General features: G+C 43.8%; 1 protein-coding gene across 8 annotated transcripts in view; it reads left to right on the top strand.

The window, feature by feature from the left end:
• Nucleotides 1–2,551: 2,551 nt before the first annotated feature.
• Nucleotides 2,552–20,090, top strand: part of MBNL1 (muscleblind like splicing regulator 1) — a 222,324-nt gene continuing 204,785 nt past the window's right edge. For 2 of the 8 annotated variants that reach the window (XM_077290729.1, XM_077290724.1), the window contains exon 1: nt 2,558–2,879. The gene's annotated coding sequence lies outside the window, so the exon portion shown is untranslated. Of the gene's footprint in view, nt 2,880–20,090 lie in introns of all 8 variants that reach the window. The other 6 variants (XM_077290723.1, XM_077290727.1, XM_077290721.1 and 3 more) reach the window with 6 other exon arrangements.

The following is a 20,090-nucleotide window of genomic DNA, read 5'->3' as shown; positions in this document are numbered from 1 at the left end:
CGCATCGCTGCGCATTGCCGGGGAACAAAACAAAGGGGACACCATAGTTTGGGGAACTTTCCCCGCGGCACACCCGACCATGTGTCGCGGCACACTAGTGTGCCGCGGAACACTGGTTGAAAATCACTGGTCTAGGGAGTAAGTAATGAGCAGCTCTCATACAAAAATGTGTGCTATATGTCTGGTGGAGCAAGAGGATCTGGATAAGCTGCCACGACAGATGCCAGGACAGGGTGATACGTTCTCACTGCCTTCATACCTGTGGTGGCAGGAGGTAGTGATGTTGTGGGAGCACCCAATATGCCTGGCAAAACTTTTTCAGCTTAGGCTACTTCCACACATCAGTTTTTTGCCGTCAGGCTCAATCCGGCGAATTGTGAAAAAAACGAATCAGGCAAAAGTTCCCTCCGAATCCATTTTTTTCTCTCATAGATTTGTATTTGCGACGGATGGCCTCACGTTTCATCCATTTTTCGCCGGATCTGTTGAAATTTGTGTTTCCGGCGGCCGGAGAAAATGGACATAATAATTTTTTTGTGTCAGTCGAAAAAATGAACAGTGACAGATCTGGCGCCATCCGGCGTTTGCTAGAAAGGAAGCCTATGTGCCGGATTAGTCAAATGACATTTCCATTTTTTTAAACTGAGCATGCTCCGATTTTTTTGGGGGGTATGTGCATTAATGTTTACCATTCTGGCATCTCTCTCCCCTCCCCCATTAGGATCCAATCAGCTGGAAAAAATGGATCCATCGCATCAGTTTTTCACAATTTGAGACGGATCCTTTTTTTCAAAATTCGCCCGATTGAGCCTGACAGCAAAAAACTGATGTGTGAAAGTAGCCTTAGAACCAAGTTATTATTTCAAAATGTCCAGTCCAGAAGCAGCTTTATTATCATACATCATTTAAAAGTATCTTATTATATGTTTTTTTTAACATATTCTTTATTTGCTGTATGTCATGTCGTTTTCTTTTTCTCCCGCATTACATATGATTTATTTTGCCTTTGGAGACATTTAAAGAATGTAAAATGACAACAGATACAGTATATTGGGTTAGCATAAATGATAATTTGAGGAATTTATGACACATGCAATCTTTAGGGGCACAGGGCCTTTTTTATTGGGCAGGGTTACAGCTAAACACACGTTTTTGTCATGCATGCCAAGGGTGGACATATCATTGGTGCAGCCCGACAGGGGCCATGAGGTAAAAGGGGCCCACCGCCAACTGCATAGAAGCAAGCAGCTTCAGTCACCGACACCAAAGGCCATGAGGTCAGAATATTACCTCAGTATTGTGTAAGCCAAAACCAGGAGTGGGACAGTCGGATGAAAAGTATAATAGAAACATATGCACCACTTCTGTATTTATCATCCACTCCTGGTTTTGAATTACAAATACTGAGGTAAAATAGTGACCAAACACTGAATGTGTGACCGTGGCCTAAAGGAGTGGATTGCGAAGAACAAAGGCCACGTGCACGCTTTAGTATTTTACCTCAGTATTTGTAAGCCAAAACCAGGAGTGGGTGATAAATACAGAAGTGGTGACGTGTTTCTAATATACTTTTCCTCCGACTGTCCCACTCCTGGTTTTGGCTTATCAATACTGAGGTAAAAAACACACCAAATACTGAGTGTGTGCATGTGGCCTAACACTGCAAAGGACCATATAGTTTTCTCTCATGCCCTGTTGCCACATTCAGTATTTGGTCAGTGTTTTACCTCAGTATTTGTAAGCCAAAATCAGGACAGGAAAAATTAAAATAAAAAGTATAATAGAAACACATGCACCACTTCTGTATTTATCACCCACTCCTGGTTTTGGCTTACAAATACTGATGTAAAATACTGAATGTGTGCACACAGCCTTAGAAGGGTTATCTTCTGTCAGCGTCCGCCCTGCACCATGTTATATGTTTATTATATTACAACCATATATTAGAGGTAACTATGATTAACTCTGGATCTTATGCAATTGTTACCATCCACCTCTCGTGTCTCCCCTTTTCCTCATAGTTTGTAAGCTTGCGAGCAGGGCCCTCATTCCTCCTGGTATCTGTTTTGAACTGTGATTTCTTTTATGCTGTAATGTCTATTGTCTGTACAAGTCCCCTCTATAAGTTGTAAAGCGCTGCGGAATATGTTGGCGCTATATAAATAAAAATTATTATTATTATTATGAGACTTTTTCATCCACTTTTGACTGATCCAGTGAAAACTTCTCCTAACATTGGAGCTGTCACACACAGACTTTCTGTGACCTCTTTCCTTGCAGTATACGCTTGCTGTGTGCATTTTATTCTGATAGGCGGCCGTTCTGAATCCGTAATCGAGTGCTTGTGACTTTGTACGACATTTGCAATGTAATACTGCTCTGAGGTTATGATGTTATGCATATAAAACGGAGCATACCATTAGCAGACGTGGCAGGGGGTTTGCTCCAAAATGACCTTTTCTTACTGTACGTCTGCAGTTGCCGGATAAAACTGCAGCATAATGTTACTCGGGCTGTGAAATGCATCTGTCAATTAGCTACTTGGAAGGCAACATACATTGAAAGAGGAGCGAAAGATATTTTTCTTCTCTCGCATTCCTCGGGCCCCAGACATGAACGCCCAATGCTTCCTGGTAGGGTTTTCTGACTCAGGGGGGAGGGGCAGTACATTAAGCAAGGCAAGCTAGACATTACAGATAAGGGCTGTGCGGCTACAGTATGGTCAGCACACTGGTGTCTCTGGAGCTCAGCGATTAGTGGCCATTATAATGCTGCAGTGACATGCGGAGCTAGAAGTCCTCTATTTTGCATCTAATAAATAATTGACACAATGCCTTGGGTGGTCTGTACACAGTCTGCAAGTCTGAGACATGTGAGAGGTAAGTTCCTTTTTGCATTTATAGAACATTTACCATAGATTAGAACATTGAGCAGAATGTGTGCTGAGCAGCGTGCCACCTATAGTGATAGTGTGCAGTGACAGAGGGCAGAGATCTGGGGGCAGGTAATAGTCTGTACAGTGCCACCTATAGTGATAGTGTGCAGTGACAGAGGGCAGAGATCTGGGGGCAGGTAATAGTCTGTACAGTGCCACCTATAGTGATAGTGTGCAGTGACAGAGGGCAGAGATCTGGGGGCAGGTAATAGTCTGTACAGTGCCACCTATAGTGATAGTGTGCAGTGACAGAGGGCAGAGATCTGGGGGCAGGTAATAGTCTGTACAGTGCCACATATACAGTGATAGTGTGCAGTGACAGAGGGCAGAGATCTGGGGGCAGGTAATAGTCTGTACAGTGCCACCTATAGTGATAGTGTGCAGTGACAGAGGGCAGAGATCTGGGGGCAGGTAATAGTCTGTACAGTGCCACCTATAGTGATAGTGTGCAGTGACAGAGGGCACAGATCTGGGGGCAGGTAATAGTCTGTACAGTGCCACCTATAGTGATAGTGTGCAGTGACAGAGGGCAGAGATCTGGGGGCAGGTAATAGTCTGTACAGTGCCACCTATAGTGATAGTGTGCAGTGACAGGGCAGAGATCTGGGGGCAGGTAATAGTCTGTACAGTGCCACCTATAGTGATAGTGTGCAGTGACAGAGGGCAGAGATCTGGGGGCAGGTAATAGTCTGTACAGTGCCACCTATGGTGATAGTGTGCAGTGACAGAGGGCACAGATCTGGGGGCAGGTAATAGTCTGTACAGTGCCACCTATAGTGATAGTGTGCAGTGACAGAGGGCACAGATCAGGGGGCAGCTAATAGTCTGTACAGTGCCACCTATAGTGATAGTGTGCAGTGACAGAGGGCACAGATCTGGGGGCAGGTAATAGTCTGTACAGTGCCACCTATAGTGATAGTGTGCAGTGACAGAGGGCAGAGATCTGGGGGCAGGTAATAGTCTGTACAGTGCCACCTATAGTGATAGTGTGCAGTGACAGGGCAGAGATCTGGGGGCAGGTAATAGTCTGTACAGTGCCACCTATAGTGATAGTGTGCAGTGACAGAGGGCAGAGATCTGGGGGCAGGTAATAGTCTGTACAGTGCCACCTATAGTGATAGTGTGCAGTGACAGAGGGCACAGATCTGGGGGCAGGTAATAGTCTGTACAGTGCCACCTATAGTGATAGTGTGCAGTGACAGAGGGCAGAGATCTGGGGGCAGGTAATAGTCTGTACAGTGCCACCTATAGTGATAGTGTGCAGTGACAGGGCAGAGATCTGGGGGCAGGTAATAGTCTGTACAGTGCCACCTATAGTGATAGTGTGCAGTGACAGAGGGCAGAGATCTGGGGGCAGGTAATAGTCTGTACAGTGCCACCTATAGTGATAGTGTGCAGTGACAGAGGGCACAGATCTGGGGGCAGGTAATAGTCTGTACAGTGCCACCTATAGTGATAGTGTGCAGTGACAGAGGGCACAGATCAGGGGGCAGCTAATAGTCTGTACAGTGCCACCTATAGTGATAGTGTGCAGTGACAGAGGGCACAGATCTGGGGGCAGGTAATAGTCTGTACAGTGCCACCTATAGTGATAGTGTGCAGTGACAGAGGGCAGAGATCTGGGGGCAGGTAATAGTCTGTACAGTGCCACCTATAGTGATAGTGTGCAGTGACAGAGGGCACAGATCTGGGGGCAGGTAATAGTCTGTACAGTGCCACCTATAGTGATAGTGTGCAGTGACAGAGGGCACAGATCTGGGGGCAGGTAATAGTCTGTACAGTGCCACCTATAGTGATAGTGTGCAGTGACAGAGGGCACAGATCAGGGGGCAGCTAATAGTCTGTACAGTGCCACCTATAGTGATAGTGTGCAGTGACAGAGGGCACAGATCAGGGGGCAGCTAATAGTCTGTACAGTGCCACCTATAGTGATAGTGTGCAGTGACAGAGGGCACAGATCTGGGGGCAGGTAATAGTCTGTACAGTGCCACCTATAGTGATAGTGTGCAGTGACAGAGGGCAGAGATCTGGGGCAGGTAATAGTCTGTACAGTGCCACCTATAGTGATAGTGTGCAGTGACAGAGGGCACAGATCAGGGGGCAGCTAATAGTCTGTACAGTGCCACCTATAGTGATAGTGTGCAGTGACAGAGGGCACAGATCAGGGGGCAGGTAATAGTCTGTACAGTGCCACCTATAGTGATAGTGTGCAGTGACAGATGGCACAGATCAGGGGGCAGGTAATAGTCTGTACAGTGCCACCTATAGTGATAGTGTGCAGTGATAGAGGGCACAGATCAGGGGGCAGGTAATAGTCTGTACAGTGCCACCTATAGTGATAGTGTGCAGTGACAGAGGGCACAGATCAGGGGGCAGCTAATAGTCTGTACAGTGCCACCTATAGTGATAGTGTGCAGTGACAGAGGGCACAGATCAGGGGGCAGGTAATAGTCTGTACAGTGCCACCTATAGTGATAGTGTACAGTGACAGAGGGCAGAGATCTGGGGCAGGTAATAGTCTGTACAGTGCCACCCATAGTGATAGTGTGCAGTGACAGAGGGCACAGATCAGGGGGCAGGTAATAGTCTGTACAGTGCCACCTTAGGCTACGTTCACATTTGCAGTCGGCGCCGCAGCGTCGGGCGCCGCAGCGTCGCCGCATGCATCATGCGCCCCTATATTTAACATGGGGGTGCATGGACATGCGTCGCACTTGCGTTTTGCGCCGCATGCGTCCCTGCGGCGCCCGCGTTCGGGCGCAGAGGACGCAGCAAGTTGCATTTTTGCTGCGTCCAAAATCAAGGAAAAAAAGGACGCATGCGGCGCAAAATGCAGTGTTGTGCATGCATTTTGCTGCGTTTTTGTTTGCGTTGTGCGTTGCGGCGCTGACGCTGCGGCGCACAGCGCAAATCTGAACGTAGCCTTAGTGATAGTGTGCAGTGACAGAGGGCACAGATCTGGGGGCAGGTAATAGTCTGTACACTGCCACCTATAGTGATAGTGTGCAGTGACAGAGGGCAGAGATCTGCGGCAGGTAATAGCCTGTACAGTGCCACCTATAGTGATAGTGTGCAGTGACAGAGGGCACAGATCTGGGGGCAGGTAATAGTCTGTACAGTGCCGCCTATAGTGATAGTGTGCAGTGACAGAGGGCAGAGATCTGGGGCAGGTAATAGTCTATACAGTGCCACCTATAGTGATAGTGTGCAGTGACAGGGCACAGATCAGGGGGCAGGTAATAGTCTGTACAGTGCCACCTATAGTGATAGTGTGCAGTGACAGAGGGCACAGATCTGGGGCAGGTTAATACTCTGTACAGTGCCACCTATAGTGATAGTGTGCAGTGACAGAGGGCACAGATCAGGGGGCAGGTAATAGTCTGTACAGTGCCACCTATAGTGATAGTGTGCAGTGACAGAGGGCACAGATCTGGGGGCAGGTAATAGTCTGTACACTGCCACCTATAGTGATAGTGTGCAGTGACAGAGGGCACAGATCTGGGGGCAGGTAATAGTCTGTACAGTGCCACCTATAGTGATAGTGTGCAGTGACAGAGGGCACAGATCTAGGGGCAGATAATACTCTGTACAGTGCCACCTATAGTGATAGTGTGCAATGACAGAGGGCACAGATCTGGGGGCAGCTAATAGTCTGTACAGTGCCACCTATAGTGATAGTGTGCAGTGACAGAGGGCAGAGATCTGGGGCAGGTAATACTCTGTACAGTGCCACCTATAGTGATAGTGTGCAGTGACAGAGGGCACAGATCAGGGGGCAGCTAATAGTCTGTACAGTGCCACCTATAGTGATATTGTGCTGTGACAGAGGGCACAGATCTGGGGGCAGGTAATAGTCTGTACAGTGCCACCTATAGTGATAGTGTGCAGTGACAGAGGGCAGAGATCTGGGGCAGGTAATACTCTGTACAGTGCCACCTATAGTGATAGTGTGCAGTGACAGAGGGCAGAGATCTGGGGCAGGTAATACTCTGTACAGTGCCACCTATAGTGATAGTGTGCAGTGACAGAGGGCACAGATCTGGGGGCAGGTAATAGTCTGTACAGTGCCACCTATAGTGATAGTGTGCAGTGACAGAGGGCACAGATCTGGGGGGGCAGCTATTACAAGAGAGGGCAGATATCTAACACTTTGTCTACTGCCCACTATGGTAATATTTTGCAGTGAAAGAGGGCACAGGTCTGGGTACAGATTAACACTATACATCTATCGCTGAAAAGGTACAAGCTTTCCTGAACTATATTATTATTCTTTTTTTTTTAAAGCACCATTAATTCTATAGTGCTGATCAAGTGAAGAGGGTTTACATGCATGTGATACATATATAAAGCACAGTAAACAAACCAGCAGTGACAGAGCGGTACAGAGGGGGAGAGGACTCTGCCGGTATGTAGCTGCCTGGGGGCTACAGGCCACTGTATTATACTAGTAAATCTTAAAGATCATTCTACACTTTCGCTGTAGGGTGAACAAAAATTAGAAAGGGACAGGTGCCTGTGACATAAAGGGTTAATAGATTATATCAAACTGCTTCTCTTTAAAGGGGAACGTCATTTCAATCCACCGTTTCACGATGTGTTTCCTCTATCTGAGGCCCCAATCTCTCCTGTGTGAGGGTAGATGGGCGGCTCTGCATCTCTATTATGCATGACCTGTTTAGCTGGGTTTCCTTATAAGGCTCCCAATATACTTCACTAGAGTTCGCTTCTTGTCATGTTTTATAGGTAGAAACGCCCCATGTGATGGATTTACTGTTGTATAGAGTGTGGCAATGACAACAAATAAAAATGTGACGATCGTGAGCCCTTATGGCATAGTGATTAGCTTATAACATATGTGATGACTTCTTAACAGCTGCTCCCACTAGAGAAAAGAAATTCTATTTTACTTATAGTTTTCCTTTAATGGGAAGGCATTTTCACTGTCAACAGGTTTTTGTCTGCGGATATTAGTGAGTCAGAAGAATGTAATGATTTTTAGGCTGCCGATTATCTCTGTTGTGTAGTTGGATATTTATAGGGCGTAATGTACAGTATTTAAAGACTATAAAATATATATGTTTAGGTGTGAATCCAGTTAGCTCCCAAATCCTACTCCCTCCATGTCAGACAAAGAGACAACTAAGGCTTCTTTCACACTTCCGTCGGTACGGGGCCGTCACAAAGCGTCGGCGCGACGTACCGACGGACAGTGGTGATTTTTTGCACAATATGGGCAGCGGATGTAGTGTTTTGACGCGTCCGCTGCCCATTGTGAAGTCCCAGGGAGGAGGGGGCGGAGTTCCGGCAGCGCCTGCGCAGTTCAAAATGCAGGACCCGACGTACGAAAAAACGTTTCCTTGAATGTTTTTTCGCTACGACGGTCCGCCAAATATCGACGCATCCAGTGCACGACGTATGGAACGTGTGTCCATACATCGCGATGCGTCGGTAATACAAGTCTATGAAGAAAAAACGCATCCTGCGGGCAACTTTGCAGGATGCGTTCTTTCTCCAGAACGAAGCATTGCGACGGAGGCCATACGACGGAAGTGTGAAAGAAGCCTAAGAAGCTGAGATGTAAAGAAATGCTTGGTGGTCCCTGCCCCTTTTCCTAGCCCTGACTTGGTGGTAATGTTTTTTGCACTGGTACTTGTCTTATCTTTGTAGGGTCAAGTTGGTTAGGAAAAGATAATTACTGATATCTGAGGACAAGCACAGAGAAAGCTAAAGTGTCTCCCCTACATGGGACCCTAAGGGTATGTGTCCACGTTCAGGAAACGCTGCGTTTTTGAAAACGCATGCGCGGTGCGTTTTTTCAAAACGCAGCATGTTGCTACTATGAGCAAAACACGCAGGTACACCGCAGGTGACCTGCCAGTGACCTCAGGTGCAGTTTTGGTCAGGATTTTACTTGCATAAAATCCTGACCAAAGCCTGAAGCAAGCCTGAACGTGGACACATACCCTAAGGGTATGTGTCCACGTTCAGGATTGCATCAGGATTGGGTCAGGATTTTCCATCAGTATTTGTAAGCCAAAACCAGGAGTGGAACAATTAGAGGAAAAGTATAATAGAAACATATGCACCACTTCTGCATTTATCACCCACTCCTGGTTTTGGCTTACAAATACTGATGAAAAATCCTGACCAAATCCTGATGCAATCCTGAACGTGGACACATACCCTAGGGGTTTCTTGAAATCCCCTCCACTATGCTGTAACATCTCTACTCTACGCAGCATCAAACGCAGCGTTTCCTGAACGTGGAAACATACCCTTATAGGGAATTTAGAATGTGAGCCCCAGTGATGATAATAATGTCTGTAAAGCGCTGCGGAATAATATTTTGAAAACAGTTGACATTAAAGAATCAGTAAATTATTTTCATGATCCTCCGGGCTGAGCCCACCCTGTTTATTTCTGACAACTAGTAATAAAAAAAGTTGTCAAACAGCATCAAAGAATAAGAGTTTTTCATGTTACAGTTGCTACCCTGTGTAATTAGGGACTACAGATGTGGGCCTGAGACTTAGCAACTTTGAAGCTGTCCCTTCACAGACGGTCTGATACAGTTTAAAGGCAAATGACAGATCATTCCCTAGCTTGTCTATTAGGGGATTGCTTTCAAAGTGAAGTAGATGTAGGCTAATAGGCTAAGATCTAAGCAAGAAAAAAAATGGTTCATGAAAACAGCCATCAAGTTTTCTTTAAATATTTCCATTTTTACCCAGCTTGGTTTTAAAAATTGAAAAATAAAAATCAAGTATTGAAATAAGAATAATAAGGATTATAATTGTCATTACTATTATATAAGCACATATGTAATGTAATTTAGAGAGTTAAATCTAGAACAATATTTAAGGATGCAAAGTATGGCTTTAGTATGGCTTACATTAAGTTACTTACCGTATATACTCGAGTATAAGCCGACCCGAGTATAAGCCGACCCCCCTAATTTTGCCACAAAAAACTGGGAAAACTTATTGACTCGAGTATAAGCCTAGGGTGGAAAACGCAACAGCTACCGGTGAATTTCAAAAATAAAAATAGATGCTCCATACCGTTCATTATGGCCCCATAGATGCTCCATATAAAGCTGTGCCACATATAATGCTCTGCACCGTTCATTATGGTCCCATAGATGCTCCACATAAAGCTGTGCCATATATAAAGCTCTGCACCGCTCATTATGGTCCCATAGATGCTCCACATAAAGCTGTGCCATATATAATGCTCCACACCGTTCATTATGGCCCCATAGAAAGCTGTGCCATATATAAGCTCTGCACCGTTCATTATGGCCCCATAGATGCTCCACAGAAAGCTGTGCCATATATAATGCTCTGCACCGTTCAGTATGGCCCCATAGATGCTCCATAGAAAGCTGTGCCATATATAATGCTCTGCACCGTTCAGTATGGCCCCATAGATGCTCCATATAAATCTGTGCAATATATAATGCTGCTGCTGCAATAAAAAAAAAAAATGACATACTCACCTCTCTTGCTGCCCGCAGCTCCTCAGCGTCCCGTCTCGGCGTCTCTCCGCACTGACTGTTCAGGCAGAGGGCGGCGCGCACACTAGTACGTCATCGCGCCCTCTGACCTGAACAGTCAGAGCAAGAGGACGGGAAGACAGAGCAGCGCCCGGCGTGTGGAACGCGGACAGGTGACTATGAGATACTTACCTGCTCCCGGCGTCCCTGGCTCCTTATCCCGGACAGCTGGTCTCCGGGTGCCGCAGCCTCTTCCCCTGTCAGCGGTCACCGTTACCGCTGATTAGAAAAATGATTATGCGGCTCCACCCCTATGGGAGTGGAGTCCATACTCATAAGTTTAATGAGCGGTCCCACGTGACCGCTGAACAGGGGAAGAGCTGTGGCACCGAAAACCGTGGGACGGGCAGGGGGAGCGCCAGGACTAGGTGAGTATGCGACAGTCCTCTCTCCCCCTCACCCGCCGACCCCACCGCCGATCATGACTCGAGTATAAGCCGAGAGGGGCACTTTCAGCCCAAAAATTTGGGCTGAAAATCTCGGCTTATACTCGAGTACATACGGTATATAATTGACAATCCTACCTTGAGCTTCAGCAGCATATGTTATGATTTTTATGTGTCTCCAGGACATTATGAAGTTCATTATATTTCACTATTTCACTTTTTATGTTACAAATTTTGGTCCAAGGAATGAAGGCTACACAACACCTTGCATTTGTCCATACAGCATGCATAGGATGAGAGAGACATACACAACCATATCTGTAGATGAACATTAGCTCATTCCCCGGGACCATTGTCAGTAAGACTCCATTCCCACTGGGGATGTACCATCAGGAATCACATTGCTAGAGAAAACATGACACAAGAGCTTGTCATTCTTATCATAATTAACTCATGTGACCGTTTACTGTGGACATAGAAAGTTGAATAAAATGATACCTTACTACCTGCAATCTGATGTCTTATGCCAAAAAAAATCCACATTTTTCTTAATATGTAAATTAACTGTTAAGATCTATGGGCCGGACATAGCTCTGCATGAGAATCTGCCTCCAGAGCTTTAACAAACGAGACATTACAAATGTGAGACATGTAATGACTGACACTCTGCTCTGCTGACCTACATGTCTCACACTTCTAATTCCCCCTTTTAAAATAATCTTTGGAGGTAGAAGCTCATGCAGATCAGTGTCCGGCCCATAGATCTTAACAGCTAATTTGCATGTTTGAAAAACGTAGATTTCTCTGCAGATATCAAGGCATCATTTATTCAACTTTCTATGACCTGCATGCCCATATAGAAAGCTTAGGGGGATTGATCTTACTGACAGACTCCCTTTAAGTTATTATTTGTAAAAGATGGCCTTTCATGTTTTTTTTTTACTTCTTGTGAGTACCTCCTCCATTTGAAAAATCCTACTAAACGTCCCTTCTTCACTTTATTTGGAAAGTTAAAGCATCAGGGTGCATAGAGGACGACGGTCGTTTCTCACCAACCAGTGCTTCATCGGGTCCTTGTATGCAAATAAAGTGAAGACGTTTTAAAGGGCCTAGTGGTGTCATGCTAACAGTGCTGTCATAAGCGCGCCCGAAGTCCTGCAGAGTCTGGCTTTCCTATGATCCATCATTTGTAAAAGGAATTGCAGCAGATGGTGCCTGCACACACTTTTCTCACATTTTGTTAAAGTATTCAGTTTAACCCCATAAGGACCAGACAATTTATTATTTTGTGCTTTTGTTTTTTTCCTCCTCTTATTCCAAGAGCAATATTTTTTTATTTTTCCATGAACATTGTTTTTTGAGGGACGAATTGTACTTTTTAATGACACCATCCATTTTGTCATATGATGTAACAGAAAGCAAGAAAAAAAGTGTGACAAAACTGCAAAAAAGTGCAATTCTGTGATTTTTTTTTTTTTTTTCTGACAGTATTCATTTTACCGTAAAAATGGTAATATGATTCCCCGGGTTAGTAAGATTACAGGAATACAGAACACGTTTAGTTTTTGTTTTAAGTTGTGAAAATAATTCTGAAATTTGTTAAAAATTAAACATTTTTTTGCTTGTATCATTATATTCTGACATTCGTAACATTTAACATTTTTGGGTATGGACCTGTTTGAGGGCTTGTTTTTTGTGCCTTTAATTGATGTCTTTATTGATATCACTTTCAGATAGGTATGATGTTTTGATCGCATGTTATTAAATTTTTTCTGCTGTTGTGGCTGCCAAAAAACACTAATTCTGGCATTTTAACTTTTTTCTGATTATGCTGTTTACCAATCGGATTAATTTGTTTTATATTTTGATAGTTCGGACTTTTACAAACTTAGCTATACCAAATATGAGTATTTTTTTATTTCCTAATTTTGAATATAGTACAAGAGGATGATTTGAACTTTTAAATATTTTTAAATTTTGTACATATTTTGTTAAAACATTTTTTTTTACTTTTCACTGTATCTGGTAGTCCCTTTAGGGGACTAGAAGTTGTGATCATCTGATCGTTTGTGCTATATACAGCAATCCGCAGCATAGCTGCATGTCTTCAATGAACACTAGCTACGGGCTGGTTTTCACAGGAGTACAGTGATGATAGACACAGGGGTCTTCAGAAGACCCCTGGCTGTCATGGCAACCCATCAGCACCCCACGATTGCCTCACGGGAGCACCAATCAGGGGATAGAACAGCATACCCCCTGCCAGCGCATATTAAATGCCACTGTCAGAGATTGACAACGGGATTGAACAGGTCATGGAGACACATTGCCACATAGTATCTAATGGTTTTAATTTTTCAATGATGTCACATTGTTACCTACAACCTATCGTTATTGTTTACAAATAATGGCTGATTTTTTTGGTTGCTGGTTGAAAGTCGCACGTGACTCTCTTGCCATTGATCTCCATGCACGTTGCATCCAACTACAACTTACATGCAACCTCTCTGCAAATTGACTGTTTTTTTAAAGCAAAGTCAAAGATCTAAAATTCTTACGTGGCAGCAAGTTACAGACAAGGCTCTAAAATGTTTTTGGTTGCGCGACACATGTTGCCTTGTAGTCCTAGCCTTAGTGCCTTAGGCAAAACCTATAGTTTCAGATCTGTTTCTCTATTTTGCTTCAGAAAGAGAAAAATGTAACTCATGTTCATGTAGAGCAAAGAGTCCTGCATGCTGTGCGGTTTCATTTAAAAAATAGATGTAAAAAGGATGCTGAACAAACCCCATTATAGTCAAGACACCCTTCTGCTTTAGTATGCATCCGTTTTTGTAACAGAATAATTTTCTATATAAATTACAGTATGTTTCTGTGTTCCTAAAATATAAAAGAGAAAAGGAATCCAGAAATGCAAATATAGTGATTTTTGTAAGTTTGTGATCTCTTCAGAGATCTTGTCCATATTTCTGCATACATTTGTCCTAAAACTATATCAGATTTTCATACAAGTAGATAAAGACAACCAAATCAAACAAATGAGGCAAAAATATTCGATTTTGTCATTTTTTAAATGATGAAACTGATTCAATATCACATATGTGAGTTACAAAGATATGTGAACCTGGATGGTTTGCAGAAAATGTAAAAGCGAAATTAGAGTTTGGTATTTTGAATCAATGGAATGACAGTCAGTTGGTATTTGGCAACCTATGCTAGGGCCCCTTCACATGTCCATTTTTGATGTCTGTATGCCGTCCTTTTTTTAAGGACCGCAAATACAGACACATGCACACTCATTGTATTCAATGCGTGTCCGTGTGAAAAACCCGCAGACATGTCCTTTTTTCACGAACCACGAACGAAATGATGCCATAAGCGTGCACACTGATGACACACGGATGACATCCGCGTGTCATAAACGTGACATGTTCCGGCATCTGCAAGAAAGCAGTGCAGTTATCGTTGTACCCAGGCATCGGGTGCTGAACTAAACTCTTCATTGTCTCCTGGTCTACCTGCAATCATATGGGAGTTGGAGTCAGCACCCGCTGTGTGTGTATATCGTGTATTAAATAAATCAATAAAAAAAGGCAAGGGAACCCCCTTCATTTCCATATCCAGCTGAGCGAAAGCCAACACCTGGCGGCTGATGTTAGTATTCTGAGAAGGGGCCAATAGCCATAAAGGTTCCCAGCGTATTAGTAACAGCTCACAGCTGTTTGCTTAGCCTTCACTGGTTATTATAAGGGGAAATTAAAAAAATGATATTGGGTCCCTCCTACAATTAATAACCAGCAAAGGCTAAACAGACTGCTGCGGGCTGAAATTAATAAGCTGAGATGAGGCCATGGATATTGGCCCTCTCCCAGACTAAGAACATTAGCCCTCAGCTGCCCCTGAAATGGCGCATTCATTAGATGCCCCAATTCTGGTGCTTAGCCTCCTCTCTTTCCAGTGGCAAGTGGGGTAATGGTTATGGAGTTGATGTCAGCTATTTTATATTCGCTGACATCAAGCCCAAGGGCTAGTAACAAAGAGATTTCTATCAGACAGCCCCATTACTAACCACATAGTCAAATTTAATAAATGCAAAGACAGAGTAAAAACCTTTAATTGAAATTAAAAAACCCAACCCTAATTTACCCATTCATTAACCCCTTAAGCCCCGAGGGTGGTTTGCACGTTAATGACCGGGCCAATTTTTACAATTCTGACCACTGTCCCTTTATGAGGTTATAACTCTGGAACGCTTCAACAGCTCTTAGCAATTCTGACCTTGTTTTCTCGTGACATATTGTACTTCATGATAGTCATAAAATTTCTTCGATATAACTTGCGTTTATTTGTGAAAAAAACGTAAATTTGGCAAAAATTTTGAAAATTTCGCAATTTTCCAACTTTGAATTTTTATGCCCTTAAATCACAGAGATATGTCACGCAAAATACTTAATAAGTAACATTTCCCACATGTCTACTTTACATCAGCACAATTTTGGAACCAAAATTTTTTTTGTTAGGGAGTTATAAGGGTTAAAAGTTGACCAGAAATTTCTCATTTTTATAACACCATTTTTTTAGGGACCACATCTCATTTGAAGTCATTTTGAGGGGTCTATATGATAGAAAATAACCAAGTGTGACACCATTCTAAAAACTGCACCCCTCAAGGTGCTCAAAACCACATTCAAGAAGTTTATTAACCCTTCAGGTGTTTCACAGGAATTTTTGGAATGTTTAAATAAAAATGAACATTTACGGTAACTTTTTTTCGCACAAAAGTTATTTCAGCTCCAATTTGTTTTATTTTACCAAGGGTAACAGGAGAAAATGGACCCCAAAAGTTGTTGTACAATTTGTCCTGAGTACGCTGATACCCCATATGTGGGGGTAAACCACTGTTTGGGCGCATGGCAAAGCTCGGAAGGAAAGGAGCGCCATTTTACTTTTCAACGCAAAATTGACTGGAATTGAGATGGGACGCCATGTTGCGTTTGGAAAGCCCCTGATGTGCCTAAACATTGAAACCCCCCACAAGTGACAGCATTTTGGAAAGTAGACCCCCTAAGGAACTTATCTAGATGTGTGGTGAGCACTTTGACCCACCAAGTGCTTCACTGAAGTTTATAATGCAGTGCCGTAAAAATGAAAAATCATATTTTTTCACAAAAATGATCTTTTTTCCCCCAATTTTTTATTTTCCCAAGGGTAAGAGAAGAAATTAGACCACAAAAGTTGTTGTGCAATTTGTCCTGAGTACGACGATACCCCATATGTGGGGGTAAATCACTGTTTGGGTGCATAGCAGAGCTCGGAAGGGAAGGAGCGCCATTTTACTTTTCAATGCAAAATTGACTGGAATTAAGATGGGACGCCATGTTGCGTTTGGAGAGTCCCTGATGTGCCTAAACATTGAAACCCCCCACAAGTGACACCATTTTGGAAAGTAGACCCCCTAAGGAACTTATCTAGATGTGTGGTGAGCACTTTGACCCAACAAGTGCTTCACAGAAGTTTATAATGCAGAGCCGTAAAAATAAAAAATCATATTTTTTCACAAAAATGATCTTTTCGCCCCCAATTTTTTATTTTCCCAAGGGTAAGAGAAGAAATTTGACCCCAAAAGTTGTTGTGCAATTTGTCCTGAGTATGCTGATACCCCATATGTGGGGGTAAACGACTGTTTGGGCGCATGGCAGAGCTCGGAAGGGAAGGAGCGCCGTTTGACTATTCAATGCAAAATTGACTGGAATTGAGATGGGACACCATGTCGCGTTTGGAGAGCCCCTGATGTGCCTAAACATTAAAACCCCCCACAAGTTACACCATTTTGGAAAGTAGACCTCATAAGGAACTTATCTAGATGTGTTTTGAGAGCTTTGAACCCCCAAGTGTTTCACTACAGTTTATAACGCAGAGCCGTGAAACTAAATTTATTTATTTTTTCACAAAAATGATTTTTTAGCCCCCAGTTTTGTATTTTCACAAGGGTAACAGGATAAATTGGACCCGAATAGTTGTTGTCCTATTTGTCCTGAGTACGCTGATACCCCATATGTGGGGGGGAACCACTGTTTGGGCGCATGGCAGAGCTCGGAAGGAAAGGAGCGCCATTTGGAATGCGGACTTAGATGGATTGGTCTGCAGGCATCACGTTGCATTTGCAGAGCCCCTGATGTACCCAAACAGTACAAACCCCCCACAAGTGACCCCATATTGGAAACTATACCTCCCAAGGAACTTATCTAGATGTGTTGTGAGAACTTTGAACCCCCAAGTGTTTCACTACAGTTTATAACGCAGAGCCGTGAAAATAAAAAATCCTTTTTTTTTCCATAAAAATGATTTTTAGCCCCCCAAATTTTTATTTTCCCAAGGATAACAAGAGAACTTGGACCACAAATGTTGTTGTCCAATTTCTCCCGAGTACGCTGATACCCCATATGTTGGGGTAAACCCCTGTTTGGGCGCACGGGAGAGCTCGGAATGGAAGGAGCACTGTTTTACTTTTTCAATGCAGAATTGGCTGGAATTGAGATCGGACGCCATGTCGCGTTTGGAGAGCCCCTGATGTGCCTGAACAGTGGAAACTCCCCAATTCTACCTGAAACCCTAATCCAAACACACCCCTAACCCTAATCCCAATGGTAACCCTAACCACACCCCTAACCCTGACACACCCCTAACTAATCCCAACCCTAATCCCAACCGTAAATGTAATCCTAACCCTAACTTTAGCTCCAACCCTAACCCTAACTTTAGCCCCAACCCTAACCCTAACTTTAGCCCCAACCCTAACCCTAACTTTAGCTCCAACCCTAGCCCCAACCCTATCACTAACCCTAGCCCTAACCCTAGCCCTAACCCTAACCCTAGCCCTAACCCTAATGGGAAAATGTAAATAAATACATTTTTTTAATTTTATTATTTTTCCCTAACTAAGGGGGTGATGAAGGGGGGTTTGATTTACTTTTATAGTGTTTTTTTATAGCGGATTTTTATGATTGGCAGCTGTCACACACTAAAAGACGCTTTTTATAGCAAAAAAGTTTTTGCGTCTCCACATTTTGAGACCTATAATTTTTCCATATTTTGGTCCACAGAGTCATGTGAGGTCTTGTTTTTTGCGGGACGAGTTGACGTTTTTATTGGTAACATTTTTGGACACGTGACAGTTTTTGATCGCTTTTTACTCCGATTTTTGTGAGGCAGAATGACCAAAAACCAGCTATTCATGAAATTCTTTTGGGGGAGGCGTTTATACCGTTCCTCGTTTGTTAAAATTGATAAAGCAGTTTTATTCTTCGGGTCAGTTCGATTACAGCGATATCTCATTTATATCATTTTTTAATGTTTTGGCGCTTTTATACGATAAAAGCTATTTTATAGAAAAAATAATTATTTTGGCATCGCTTTATTCTGAGGACTATAACTTTTTTATTTTTTTGCTTATGATGCTATTTGGCGGCTTGTTTTTTGCGGGACAAGATGACATTTTCAGCGGTACCATGGTTATTTATATTCGTCTTTTTGATCGCGTGTTATTCCACTTTTTGTTCGGCGGTATGGTAATAAAGCGTTGTTTTTTGCCTCGTTTTTTTTTTTTTTTCTTACGGTGTTCACTGAAGGGGTTAACTAGTGGGACAGTTTTATAGGTTGGGTCGTTACGGACGCGGCAATACTAAATATGTGTACTTTTATTGGTTTTTTTTATTTAAATGAAATGTATTTATGGGAATAATATATATATATTTTTTTCTTTATTTAGGAATTTTTTATTTTTTTATTTTTTTACACATGTGGAATTTTTTTTTTTTTTTACTTTGTCCCAGGGCGGACATCACAGATCGCTGATCTGACAGTTTGCACAGCACTCTGTCAGATCAGCGATCTGACTTACAGCTCTGCAGGTTTACCAGCGCCTGCTCTGGACCCGGAAGTAGTCCCTGCAGGACCCAAATGCAGCCCCGTGGCCATTTTGGATCCGGGGCCTGCAGGGATAGGAGCTAAGAGACGCTCGGAGCGATGCGATCACATCGCATTGCTCCGAGGGTCTCAGGGAAGCACGCAGGGAGCCCCCTCCCTGCGCGATGCTTCCTTGTGCCACCGGAACACTGCGATCATGTTTGTTTGATCTCAGTGTGCCAGGGGTTAATGTGCCGGGGCGGTCCGTGACCGCTCCTGGCACATAGTGCCCTATGTCAGCTGCAATAGTCAGCTGACACCCGGCCGCACTCCCCCGTGAGCGCGGCCGATCGCATATGACGTACTATCCCGTCGGTGGGAATTAACGCCCACCCCAACTTGACGGGATAGTACGTCATATGGGATTAAGGGGTTAACCAAAAAATAAAGAAGCAAAATTATACTCACCTTTCCGCCAATAATCCATTAATTCCCATGTCCCATAGCGATCTGGATGGTTTGTGAGCAGTGACAGTAGCGATGCGACCGCTCACCACGCCAGCTGGAACACACTGAACTGAGTGTGAGAACCGCTGCCTGTGACCGGCGGTGACTTTAATGATGTCACTGCCAGTCACACACACTAACTCTCAGTTCAGTTGCTTCTAGTGTCAGACAACAGCTGTAAAGGTAGCACTGAAAGATAGATCTATAGGATCCCATATGAGGCCAACAGTAGGCCAACAATTTCCAGCTATCATTCTCTTGAATCCTTGACCTGAAGATGACCATGACTACTGCTATTTCAAATCATTTGTAGCCATTTTGCTTATGCTCCTCTCCTACCTGGCTTTCTAGATACCCATATTCCCACTCTTCTGGTTGGCACCTTTTGCCATACAATTTCTGGAACTGTGACATTGATGGTCTATACTTTGGATAGGATATCAATGTTCGATCATTGGTGATGGGGGCGTATGACCACCTTTGATGTTTTTATACATTAGAAACATTGGCTTATCCATATTAGTGGCTGTGACTAAGGCCAGTGTCCCACTTGCAACTGCAATGCGAGAAACTCGCCTCAACACCCAGCACTGCTGCTGTCACTCGGACCGGATTGTGCAGCTGCATGTATTTCTATGCAGCTGAACGCTTCGGTCCGAACTGCCGGCGGCAGTGCCAGGTATTGAGGCGAGAGACTTGCGCGGGTTTCTCGCATTGCAGTTGCAAGTGGGACACCGGCCTAATACTGCTGCTCTACCCTTTATTGGGCTGATCACCATCCACTAAAAACTGAAGGCCTTTTATA

The sequence above is a fragment of the Ranitomeya variabilis genome, chromosome 2 (genome assembly GCF_051348905.1).
Source record: "Ranitomeya variabilis isolate aRanVar5 chromosome 2, aRanVar5.hap1, whole genome shotgun sequence".
Classification (NCBI taxonomy): Eukaryota; Metazoa; Chordata; class Amphibia; order Anura; family Dendrobatidae; genus Ranitomeya; species Ranitomeya variabilis.
The sequence above is the reverse complement of the archived record's forward strand: the minus strand, read 5'-3'. Positions and strand labels throughout refer to the sequence as shown.